The sequence below is a fragment of the Parus major genome, chromosome Z (assembly GCF_001522545.3).
Source record: "Parus major isolate Abel chromosome Z, Parus_major1.1, whole genome shotgun sequence".
NCBI lineage: Eukaryota > Metazoa > Chordata > Aves > Passeriformes > Paridae > Parus > Parus major.
Genome location: NC_031799.1, coordinates 55,780,332 through 55,794,408, shown reverse-complemented (window position 1 = coordinate 55,794,408; position 14,077 = coordinate 55,780,332).

Here is a 14,077-nt window from a genome sequence, read left to right as displayed (position 1 = left end):
AATCAGGTTTATATTTTCCTCCTTCATTTGACTTGTACGAACTCCAGGTATTTTAAATTTCAAGATTTCAAGATTCCAGAAAAACAGAAAACAGAAATGAAGGTTTACAGGAAAAGGTTTCCTTATCATGTTTTTTCACATGTGTTTTTTTAATGTTTCTCTCCTTCTATCAAACCCTCAAAATCCCCTACCTGGCAAATGAAAACCCATGTGATTTCTCCTTCAATTCACTCCCATTTTAAAGGATATTAAAAGCTGTATCATAAAACAGAGGTGACTAAATATAGAAGTAGAAAATCATATCATACATGAACAATTCATAATACCCCCTCCAATATTATAGGTATTAAAAGCATATATAATCAATGAATTATGAAAAGTGGAAAAATGAATAAAAACTAAGCTTGGCACTCAGGTGCTATCATGAAATAAGAAATAAGACAGTGTGAAAATATAGTCCTGTTTTTAAGTATGACATGAGCACTTAGAGCCCAGAGTCATGAGATCTTGATTTGAATTGATTTGAAAATGCTTGGGTCACTTTTAGAGATTGCTTCCTGGATTTTAAATCACTGAACACTTCTGAAAAGAAATCTTCTCAGTAGATTTGACATTTTGCTCACGATGACTAGTTCAGTCAGCTCCAGATAGGAAGGAGGAGGTGCAACAAGAAAGATTAAAGAGCATGGATGCAATTCTGAATTAAGGTCAGGAGAAACAGAAGACATGATTATATAGGATTAAAGGCTGAGATTACAACAGTTTATATGTTCTGTCTTGCTCACCCTCTGTGTCAATGTCTGGACTGAAATTCTTGCTGTTAATGAGGATTCTGCCATTAAAATGTTAAACTTCACATCACTAAAAATCAAGGGGCCATATTCAGATTCTCCTTTTCTCACATCCCACACAAGACCATCCTGCATTCAATGAAAAGTTTCAGTTAATCACAATTGAAATTTTATTTTACCCGTGGTTATATCATAGAAGTGGTTTTGTTGCTGGCGTTTAATTGTGCTTTGTCCTGTTTTGCTATTCTGAAGCAATTCTTTGGGCCCTAAGTATACAGAGTGATGACAAAAACACTCAAGCTTGATGCTGTGCAATTTAGCTAAGTGCATACAGTGAAATCCACTGGGGTCCTCTGAAGATTTTGTAGTCAGGTTAACATTAAAAGGGAAACACTCAGTTATGGCCCATTTCTGCTCCCTTTCAAGGTAATCAAAGGATTTGCAATAACATCAGCTGGAATAGGTTTAGATCCTTTTTAAAGATTAATCCTAGATGTTTTATGGCAGGTGGTTTATCTATCATCTTGGTGCCAATTTTGTAAGAAAACATGCAGAAAGTCAGAATTTGTAAATGCCATTTTATCATTCACTGTGGGGTTTAATATTATGTGCCAATGTTACAAGCAAATGCCACCAGGAAAAGTAAAATCTCTTCTTCTCTCAAGATATTAACATTTACAAATATTTGCTTCAGGTCTTTGGAGATGATAATATACTTCAGCTGTTATCTTTTGACAAGTTATAGTTATACAAAAAAAAAAATCAAGGGCTGAATTCTTCCTTCTTACATTGCTGTAGATTAGGAGTAATTCCAGAAAGTCAAAGCATTTACACCAGACTAAATATAATTAACAAGAGCAGAATGGAGCCCAGAGTTACACTGTGAGACTCACACATAAATGCAATCTGCAGCCAAGAATAAATGTGTTTAACATAACCTTCATAAGTCATCAGCACAGATTCCTTTAATTTTGTTGTCTGTTTATTCACATTACAAAATGCCTTTGTTTAAATATTTCTCTGACCTAGTTTAACAAAAAAGCCCATCAATAATGTAAACCCTAACAAGTGAACTGATACGTTATGTTTGTAAACAGTGGCATGTTTAATCAAATTGCATTAGATGATAAATTCAAGTGTTTTCTTTCTTCAGCAGAAAAAGAGCTCATGTTTGTATTTGTTTTATTTATATTTAACTCAGTTAGTTTACTATCCTCTTTCTTCTCTTTCTTTTGTTCAGCCCACAGGTTGTTGCATTTGGTGTTTGTATTTTCCTCTGGAGTTTAAAGAAAACAGGAGCTAAGCAACAACAAAACAGTTGTTAAGGCAGATAATATTTGAATGACCTTCACTATTTTTATTCTGAAAAAATATTAATCAGGGTTTGGCTTGAAGGATGCTTCATCATCTATTTGATTATCTGTTTATTTGTGTTAAGACTTAAGGAGCATCTATGAAAATAACTATTGCTTACACTCCTCATGCTGCCAACCCAAAGTAAAGAGCAGTGTGCGACCAGAAGAACTTCCTTCCTAAACAGAGAAGACAGATGGAAACTCATTCTCAGGAATGAGTAAGTTTGGCTTTGCAGTTTCTTGTTGCTTTTAGATAGCTATAGGGAGCAGTTCTCCAGAGATGAGACCTTTTTCTCAAGTTTATTTAGAAAGGGTGAGCCATAGTCAGGAGCTGCAGCTGCAGCCCTCTCCGTGAGCACAAAGCACAGATTAGGCTCTTGGTGCAAGTCCCACTATACCTAAAATCTTACTGTTTGTTACAAACAGTATAATTGTTTTTATTAATTTTTAAACACTATCTTGAGACAATACATGTTTTAAGTTAAAAACCTCTTTCACAAGAGTGAAATACTTGAAAAAATTTACTTGAGGAAAGTGCAAATATTTTTTTTAAATCCTTTCTCTAATTTTTACACTTGAAATAATTTTTAACTTCAGTTAAAAGTGAATTTTTACATAGTATAGTTTTCTTGGTGTCCCAAAATGCATAACTTGGAAGATAGTCATATTTGGGTTACTCAGAGGGTTAGTATATCTAAGTTTGTAGTTGAAACTTGGGTCTAGACCTAAAGAAAAGGTACAGTCAGTGAAGAGTGTCTCTTTTTCTTGATGCTTTGAGAAGGCTCACCTAGAACAGAAGCTAGACAGAGTCAAGAATAAAGTCCTTTATTCCTTTTTTGAAAGGCTTTGAAGGGCACCTTCACCTTGGGCAGTACAAGAACCTGGCCAGGACTAGACTCAAGATGGACCTAAAAATGGTCACAAAATGGTCACAAACCAAACACAAGGTCTCACATTTTTATAAGTTTTGGTCCATCTGCATATTTCGATTAATTGTCCAGATACAGCTTCAGATTATGAAATTCCATCCTTCTTCTTCAGTCCACTGTTGTTTATGCTTTTGTGCCTGAAAATGTAATGATTGTCCTTGATATCAAGCTAGAAAAGGAGTTGTTTTGTCTACCTACTCTGTGAAGAGAGCTCACTAACACTTCATATGAAGCTCAGAACTACACACCTAGGGACCACAGAATCTGAAAAATATGAAAGCTAAAACTCAAGCCATCATTTTCTTTACTGGCATTTTATTTAATCAACCTACACTATTTCAAAAATCCTTAGTCAGTGTTCTCTAATTTATCAGCACAAACTTTTACTGGTGACTTCCCTCCTCCACTCTGTTTGAAGGCCAAGAAGCAGTTCTTTCACACCTTTTATCACAGCTGGACATAGATCCAAGGTCTGGATTGATATTTAGTATGCAGTTATTATATTGTGCATCATTACTCATTAATTAAAATTGATAGAGCCATTAGCTTTAATATGCTACAAATTAGCTTTAGAAATGGGATTATATTAGGGAGATAGCTTCTCACACTCTTTCAAGCTCACTGTCTAAATAAGGCAAGGGATTTTCAGAGGATTCATTATTGCCTTAAATCAATTCCAAAGAAGGCTAATAAAACATGTTTGCTATCTATAATCCACTGGCAGTTATGGTGAACATTTCCCACAGTTGAACTTGATGATAACAGGAACATCTTTCACTAAAGAAAAAAGAAATAATTTACTCAAGCACATATTACAAGTCACTAGAGAAGCCAAATGAAGGTCTTAAGAAATCATGAGCTACCTGCAACCTTCTGCCTCCTCTAGCATCTAGACATATTAAAAAAGTACTAGCAATGCTAATTAGTGAAATTAAACTTTTTGGCCACTCCCGGTAAGCCCAGTTTAGCATCAGCTTTATTTTACCAACACAAGAATATATACTTTCTAGGGAAGCTTCCACACATTATGAAAATCTCATTCAATGAAAGTTACCCGAGAGCAATGGTCTTATGCTGGAATAAGACCTGGCCCTTTTCTTCCATTCCCTCAAAATGCAAGGAATCAAGACAACTCTCCAACAAAATGGAATACAAGGTATGATGTGAGTCGTACCCCTCAAGTTATACTCATTTTAGCACTTTTCTTTGTGCCTATGAAGAATGAAAAAATAAAACTTTAATACTGATTAAGGATGCTTTTACTAAAGGTCAACTACACACATAAGCAGAAAGAAGCTGACTCCAAGGCCTGTATGTTTATAGAACACTGCCAAATCTGCCAGAAAAGCAAGCCGATTCTGTTTGATCTTTTTATGGTGCTCTGGCTGGAAGCTGGCATTGTTACTGAAGAGTATTAAGGGATCTCTCATGGGCCTTGGATTCCTGAATCCAGAACAGGTGCAGTCACACCCTCTCTACAAACAGAACTACTTTGTTTGAATAAGCACAGCAGAGAAGAATGGGATGCATTAATAGCTAAATAGTGTCTTTATTAACAGTGGAACAGCTGGCAGTTCTGTATGACAGCACTCATTCCAATCTATTTTATCCAATTGCAAAACTATAAGCACGCCACATCAGGGAACCAAGGGGACCACACACAAGCAATCAGCCATTCAACAGCACTATAATTGCTTCACAGTTGGAAGTTTGTTCTGCTCAGCTACTGTTTTTCTTTTAGTTTGAATTGTTGATGCACTGCAACTATCTGGAATCCAGTGTTGTTAATGCAGATAAGCTTGCTCAGAAAAATTCCCTTTGTTTTACAAGCTCACCCGCTGCAGGAAGTGCTGCTGCACCTCTGAGGATCGCATAAGCCTCAAGTGCTGGCTGCCAGGACTGAGACAGAGTCAGGCAGACTGAACGCTTTGGCTGTATCTCCCACAGAATGGTTACCCTGACAAGGGGAAAGAAATCCCAATAAACTCAAAATTCTGTTAGACCCTGCTTGTGAACGTCGATGGAAGACTTCCTACTGAGCAAAAGAATAGTCCCTTTGAGATGTATAAATGGCTGAAACTCTACTAGTAACTGTGATGTAGCAAGGAAGCTGCTCTGGAAGGAATTTGTTTTAGGTATAATAGGCTTACACATGTAGATAATGAGTCTGTGTATACACATGTTTTAGTGTGGGTGTAGAGAAGATTCAGCAAGGGCAGGGATATTATATTTACTAGGTGATAAAATTCAACTTGATACATTTGTATTCCTAATTAACTAAGAATCTGTGGGATTCTAGGTTGCAGCTTGCAATACTGCTGTTGATTACTGTCTGATCTCCTAGTTGTTTGCAATATGCACACATGCTGATGCCAACATTGTTCACTGTAGCTTGATTTTGAAATTTCTTTCATCAGTCTGCCTTCTCATACCGATACACGAACACCTTTTCCCTTCCCACCATAACATAATGCTTTTTTGGTAAATTCTCAAAGTATCCTCCAGAGAGAAGATTAAAAAGCCCTTGGCTGTATCTGCTAGCAGAATCCATACAGATACAAAATTAGAAAATCCTTCTGCTTTGCAGGGTTTTTAGCTTTCTCTTTTCTATCATCTTCTGGGATTAAATACTCGAAGGACTAATTCTTATTTAAAGTTTAACATTCAGTAGATCTCTCTTAGCCTTTATACAAAACAGCATTCCAGTACAGTGTTGTGATTTCTTTGTTACGGCTTTACACACAGCTCTAGGTAATAAAACAATGTGCTGTCCCAACTTATTATCTCTTGTTGCTGTTTCAAGTTGTCCTTTTTTTGCTTCATCTCTACTAATGCACCTTGTGGATAACTAAGCAGCTCTTATAGGCATAACAACATATTTGTATGAACTAAGGATCACTGTCAAAACTAAAATTAGTCTCAGAACAACTTGGAAAACTTTCAGTAGTGAGGGAAATGTCATATAAAGAAATCACCAACCTTAAGAGTGACACAAAATTGTTACTGAAATTGAGTTGTGAACTTGAATGTGTATATGGATGGTCAATAAATGTTAAAATAAACTCCTACACAAATGACAAAACAAGAACAATTAGGGAATCATCTAGGGTCCTCTTTGAAAAATATAATAATTGCCAAATATAGGAATAATATGAAGGTGTAAGCTGTAATTGTGCATACAAAATCAACTGTGAACAAAATAATTAATACAAAATACTATTTTTCCCTCCACTATCAGAATTATTACATTGGTAACCAGCAATGCGATCAACAACTAAATGCTCATTTTGCCTGTTCCTAGACTTTTTGCTGTCTTCTTCAGGGTATTTATACTAGATTTCCACACTAGGTTTCTACTCTTCTAGCTAACACTGCTTCAGGATTTCTTCCTTGAGAAAGGGTGAGGCACCTTAGAAACACGTCCATAGTAAAACTTGTGATTCTGAGGATGCAAACACTTTACACCTTGTTCAAGGGAAGCAAATCCAGTTGGGTTCCAAGCATTTAATGTCCATTAGCAATGGGAGTGTGTTCAGTGCATGTGCCATAATCCATTTCATGTGTTACAACACTGTTTCACCATGCTTCCCCTGGTAAATGTCAGAAACCAGGAGATGTGCTTTCAAACTGTGATTCTGAAGTAAAATAGAAATGTAGTACAAAAGATTCCATTATGATTTTCAACAACATTAAGGAGAAAATTTGGAAAAATTCTTCTGCAAGCCATGCTGAGTATTTATTTATTTAAGGTTATTCAATACTAAAAGTTAGAGAAATTAAAATGTCCTATTCGTCCCAACAGAGATTTTAAGAGTCTTGACAATTAAATATGGAATGTCCTTGATAATTCTAGATCAGTATTCCATTTCCTTCTAATTCTTCTAAAGAAGCCATAAAATAAATTGCTTTTTTGGTTTAGAAAGATTTACAGGTAATGGTACAAGTATAAAAATTAAGTTAAGCTTATACTTTGAAAAGCAGAGTTGAAGAGGATTTGGGGTATATGGTTCCTTCAGGTAACTGCTTCTAACAGTGAGATTTTACAAGGTCATTCAAACCACCCAATTCATACCTTAAGATAGGTAATATCTCTGCAATTTTAACAGCCTTAGCAGCTACATGAATAATTAAGTTTTGTAACTGTGGTGCACTGTGCCTTATCTCACACAAGTTTGTTCACCACTATCATATCGCAAAGGCAAAGAAAGTTCTAGAGCTGTCATAAGTAAAAAAAAAAAAAAAAAGAAAGCTGTTTCTTAATTCACCTAGGGAAAAAAAGGAAAGACAGTCTTGGTAATAATCCCAGGAATATCTCTCTAGTCATCTATATAGTTGGAATACTGACAAAATGTCTCCAGAGAACCCTGAATGTAATGGTACATAACCACTGTGTGTCTGTACATCTTTCTTAAGGAGGCCATAAAATATACACGGAGACACTCCATTTGTGTCCAGGCACTGTTTAGAAAAAATTTTTTTAGAAAACCCAATGTATTTCATGTGTTGCAAAATCATGCTAGGCACTGCTCCCTCTTATTTTTCATATTAATCTCAGTTCTTGGTTTTCTAATAGTTCACAAAACAAAAGAAAAGCTCACAGAGTGCTTGCCTGCTGAAAAGGAATTACTGCCATTGGCAGGGACCAGCATATTGATGTGGATGCCCTTTACATGGAGGGTGCCTAGTATAACTGTGTTTGTGAGACACAGACTTCTTATAGCTTGTATTTAGGTTTCAAGACAGATGAAAGATATAATATATCCTCACAAGAGATTAAAAATAAAGAAAAAGAAAAAGAAGAAAACAATCCCATTTTCTGACTGAACTGGAAACTTTGCTTCCATTTCAAGGGAAGGAATAGGATTAATGGCATGAGTTCAATGCTGTCTACTAATTAACATGATTAATTTACATAAAAGCTAGGCTTAGAAGTGGTGTGTGCAGTATAAGCTGTCAGAGCATATTGAGGACACTAAAGCATAGTTTTCAATTTATATCTCTGCTTTCAAAGAATCAGTCACCTAAGCACATTTGGCTCTTGAATTGCCTCCTTCTTTCAGATTTTCGTTGAAAGGTTTATCATCTGTTTTTAATCACCTTCAGCTTTCTGAAGCCTCCATCAAACTCTTCTGTCCCTTTTCCCTGTATTCAAGCTAAGAGGCAATTTGCAGGTGTATGCTTGTATTTAGGCAGCACAGATGAATTATCAATGCCTACTAGAGCCCCTTGTGCTGCAGTTCCTATAACTATTGTATTTGGCATTATATCCAGTTGTCTCGGACTGGTTACCACCAAAGCTTGTGACATCTTATATTTTTACTGCATAAGGCTGATAATGATTTCTCACTTGATTGCTAAATTAGAGGCATAAGTAGTGTAGTCACACACATCTGCTACTGTGCCCAGCATATTTTTCCAGTTCTCTTTGATTTTTCCTGTTTGCTTTTTCTGAGATAGATTTTTTGAGAAAATTTTTAGAAAATATTAGCCTCTGACAACAGGTAAATGGACTGGGGCTAGTGTCAGGAATAGGGTACTACCATGCTGCAAGAAAATAGATAAGTTGAAAAGACAAGGGTCTTTTGCTTTGTACAGTTGTAGATTTTCTTCAAGTTAAACTACAGTAGTTGCAATCATCTTATTTCATGGGCTGGGCTGATGAAACTCAGAAACTCATGCTGTGACCTGCGCTCTTAGAAAAAAAAAGCACTGCAAGAAAAATATAGGATTTTGTTCTTCTCCTCTGGATGGTATGTTGGTACAAATATTTTCATTCAGGGAATTTCTCATACCAGATAAGATGAATCAGCAAATTAATAAATAAACGTCTTGAAATTCTTTATAGTGGGTAATGGGACTGGTTAGGGTTTGGTTTTTTTCTTCCTTTTTAAATTTTTTTTCCCTGAACTTAACATCAGCAGACTGATTTCTCTTACCTGCAGAAAAAATGGATCTGCTGTGGGATGCAGTCACTAGTCCACTTCTTTACTTGTGCAAGAAAGAGCAAGAAAAAGAAAGAGAATTATTTTGGCTTCAGGTATTCTCAGATCTTAAATGGTAACCAAAGTGAAAAAAACCCCAAGTTTTTAATGAACTTCAAATATGAGCAGGCACTCTATGCGACTATTAGACTCTACAACCTGTTAAGGAGTGGTCTGAGCAGGACTCGTGTCCTTCCAGGAGAGGAGAGGCCAAACCTTTGCTTCCTCAGAAACAATACACAAGGAACATTAAGACCTGACTTTTTTGAGCTTTCTAATACCTGATTACCTGGCTTTTTCAAACGCTTTTCCAGCAGATAGTGTAAAAAAATATTCCGAAATATCTTCAGTTCTTTCTTTTACTCTGGAGAGTCTGACTTCAAGCCTGTTATAAGACAGCAACAGAACTCTGCTGGTCCGTATTGTCTTGGCCTGAAGGAAGACCAAGTACTCACCATGATTTTTTTAAAAGATTTATCAGCTGCTTTCAGTTCTTTTAATAGTATGGTTTTGTATCAATGGCATTAGACCAAGATGAACTTGGCCCACTTCCTTGAGCATAAGAACATCCAGAATTAGAGTCACTTCTGCAGCAGTTACATATTTTGAAATTTGTCAGTTTTTTCTACAAGAAATTCGAATTGTTATAAATAGGTTTTCTCTTCTCTGACCTACGGCTCTTCAGGGCTGTAGATTTGCTCTCAAGAGTACAGCAAGGAAGTTTCAGGCATTTTTGCAGAGATCCTTAACCAAGAGAGAAAGCTTCTGGTGAAGCTCTGCGGCACTAATCAAAAGGTTCATTTATTGCACTGAATCTGGCTTTCACTGAGTGCAATGTTCTGTGTAACATCTCTCCCTGAGCTCTGAGAATGTATTCATGCAAAGATAAAGCCAAATCCGCATTACAAATATGTTACAGTTTAGGAAGAAACAAATTAAAACATATTGCTCAAAACTTGCTTTGCATGTAGGAAGGCTTATTGAAGTAGAGATGTACAAACTAGACTTGGATTGTTTAAAAAATAAGAAAATATACAATTCATAATGGCAAATAACAACGAGAAAAAAAATCTGTAGCTGCCCTGATCAACAGCAGCTGAAAAAGGAGAGTAAAGTTTGATGTGAATTTTAATATGCTGCCTGGATATTACCCAGATGTATGCACACAATACTAGAATTGCATTTAGTACAAGACTGTATTTGGCACAAAAATAATGACAGAGATTCTGTCAAGCTACATAATTATAGATCACATGTGCAAGAGAAACAGCTATGAAAAAGTCATAGTCCTTTCAAACAAGGCCAGAAATAGTGGGCTAAACCTGTGTTTTTAGGCACATGACCTTTGTCTCATTATGTGTACCTTTAACTGTGATAAACATCCATTTAAATGAATATCATTTTCTTACAATTACAGAAGGGTCATACATAATATACTAGGTTCCCCTGGCAGCATATGTGTTAGTCATGCATATTTCATGAGCAGTTTTATTCCTCTAGTCAGCTTCAAGCGATGCTCGAGCTCATGGCTTTGGTGTGTAGGAAATTAAGGTCTTGCCCATAAAAAGATTGCAACTCTGCACATTACCAAGAAGTGAAGCAGAATTATCCCCTTGTAACATTTGATGGGTATTGATATCAAATTTCCTTGTGACACACGTTAATTTCAACTGTTTGTTGGTTGCTGTTGAAAAAGCATTATTTCCACAAGTGTTTGAATTTTAAAAATTGTGATTGTTGCTCAGCACTGAAGGCCAGTTAGGAATGTTGTAGCTGCATTAGAAACAAAAGAAGAGGAGAGATGGGGAAGACTTACATAAGTCAAATATGCTACATGCTAAAATTTTATAGAGCAGGATGCAAAAAAAAATTATTGTGATCCAACACATGATCTGGGTAGGTAAAGCAACATCTGTTTGTACACTGTGATGACTTTTCCTGATGCAAAAGGGGAATGTTATAAAAGGCTGGAGTGGTAACAGGAGTAAAAAGGCTGCACTATGAAACTGTAGAAATTCTCAACACCACCAGCAGCAATTTCCCCTTTTCTCTTTCCAAGAAAATCAATTTTATCAAGGCAGCTTTATCTAGCTGATATTTTTCACCATGGTAAAGACACTGTTTGGAGCCACATAAGTCACAGATGTCAGCTTAGACAGTGAACACATTCTGCTGTTGTAGCAGGATGGTTTGGTCTCAAGTCAAAAGGAAAGGTTATTCTCTGCTAATCTTTAAAACAGTGCAGAGCCATGTAAAATCAAATCCAGCAGATGCCCCCCTCCAAAGTGTGGCTAATGCTCAGAGATCGAGATGCTATGTTTGATGCCCTGTGTTTTTGGGAGATATTTTTTGTTTGAGTGATTGCAGTGAAAAAAGCTGTTCTCCTTGATATGCTAAATTAATATTTATGTTGTTAAAATATCAGAGACACCACAGAAAAATATTAATATAAAAAGGTTATAATTATCTTTAAAAATGTGGCAGCAATTGAAATGTAAATCCTAGTGAGCTGGGAGAGAGACTTGTTTGCATTGTGCCTGGGGCACCCTGCCTGCCTGCTGCAGCTGCCATTGATCATTTCAAATCAAAGGAAGCTGGAGATGTCTCTGGTGGCTCGACTGGGAAAAAAAGCAAGCAGAGAAAGATGCTCTGTTCTGCGGGACTGTTATCAAAAAATGAACTGGAATGTGTTTTAAATCTTGCTCCTGTTGAATATGGAGCCCTTCAAAGCTTTGCCACGATAAATAAAGTTTTCAAAACACATAGAATCTAAAAGATGTGTTTAAAGTCCCTCTCAACTAAGCATTTTTCCCTTTTTTGTTGTTATTAGAAAACAACAGTGTGAAGCTAATGTACATGTGATGATTAAATCAGATGACTATGCAAACAAGCAGAAACTACCACTTTAGAGTGGAATTTCTTGTTTTAGATTCCTGTAGGTAGAAAAAAATATATTTTCAGGGGAAAGGACACACAAAACAGGAGAGATGCAAACTGATATCACTACTATTCTCAAACAGAATGTCTTTATACTGTACTGGGCAGCAACAAGCAGTGTGCCTTCAGCTGTCTACACATCAAGAATAGGAGATAAAATGCATCTTCACTAAACCCTGAATATTACTATGTAGACATTTCTTGAGGTCCATTAAATTCTATTTGACATACATTAAAAAGATTTAATCACAGATGCCAGTCAGCTAACCAACCCATTAATCTAGCTGTTTTTCCTATGAAAATTGTATTTAAAAAGGTCTTTTTTCCGCCCTCAATTTAATTTAGTCATCCATTTAAATTTCATGTATTTATCATGTAAATGTGCCTTATTTGCAAAAGAAAAGCTCAGGACTCAGTGAAATAAATAGTTATTTCATTAAAATGGATACAAAAAACCCTGTGATTAGGGTAATTAATTTGCACACTAAAAGCTATCTTTCTAGTTCAGATCATTAATATTGATGGTGTTCGATTTTGTTCTCAGTAATGTTCCTTGAAATACACTCAGAACTGGCAAGCAAGGATGAAGAAGCAGCCGCTTAAACTAGAAATGAGGATTCAATAAGCAGTTGGCTACTTTCCCTCTTCCACCATTCAAAATTAATAACACGCAATCATGATGCCTGTGTCCCAAAGTGAACTGGATTATTTGGATTGTATGGGATTACGTGGTTCATCACAACTGAATCTTATTTACATATGCAGTTCTCACTGCATTTCTCTGACTTATTTTTCTTAATTGCAAAATAACATTAGTAGAGCTTATGTCGAGGTATTCATGTTGCTATACACATCACTGCCAGATAACAAGGCAGAGTTTGCCAATACACTCTTTTGTCATTAGCTTTTCATCTGCATAATATGCAAATTGTGTTGAAGAGTTTCCCAGTTTGAGTCCTTTCTAGCACAAGATTTAGTCAAGACTCATATTTTCTTTTCCCACTGTACAGCAGATGTATTCCACAAAAGACCTTGCAGGAAAGGTGTCACATCACTGTTGTGCACTATCAATTACAGCTGTAGGCAAAGTGCTACGAAAATCAAGTTCTAGAAAAATTTCAGAGACATTATGCTGTTTGTGTCTACATACTCAGTTGTAGTTTGTGGTGGTGAAGTCAGACGTGTACAGTGGTATGAGTGCTGCATGGTTTATTTGTACAGACAAATTATATGCATGCATGATATATGACTTATTTCAATATCTATGTGAAATATTTACTTTCAGCTTGACTGCACAGCCCGATCTCTGTTCATTTTTCATCTCTGGCAACTATTTGAAACCTCCAAGAATCATCAGAAAGATTCAATGTTTTGAAAACAAGTTAGCAAAACCACTTTTTCCTACTTTGCCAAAGGTGAAGCTTTTTGTAGCCCCTTATCCATCTCCAAGATCACATATGGAAAACTTTTGTCCTCAATCAAAGATGGTTTTGTGGGATGGAAGCTTATCTATAAACACTTTTTACTCATGAAGGATTAGAAAAGTGCATCTTATCTTGAAAGGGACAGTGTTTGATTTACATCTGGTAAATTTAGTATATAGAAAAGAGGCTTCATAATTATTACATTTATTTTACATTTAGTCTGTATAGATATGTACACTGATATAGATTTTTATAAAAAGGTTACATCTTTAAGTAATCTTAGAAGTAATTTCAAATTAATTTTCCAGCTGTTAATTCATGATTATATAATTGAATAATTTCCTCATTCAGAGTCCTTTCTCAGGCATCATATTTTCCCTCTTGACTTTCCAGGCAGTTGCATACCAAAACTCATGAAGTGGTTCTCATGACACAAGTGGGTAATTGTTCTGCAACTTAAATATCATATATAAATAACATACTAAAATACTAAAGGATTTAGTACCATTTACTTCACAGTTTGTAAATTCAATCATGGCTTCACTACCAACAAGGAAGAAGTAATCCTTAGTTAATACAATAAATTCCTTCCTTCCTTCCTTCCTTCCTTCCTTCCTTCCTTCCTTCCTTCCTTCCTTCCTTCCTTCCTTCCTTCCTTCC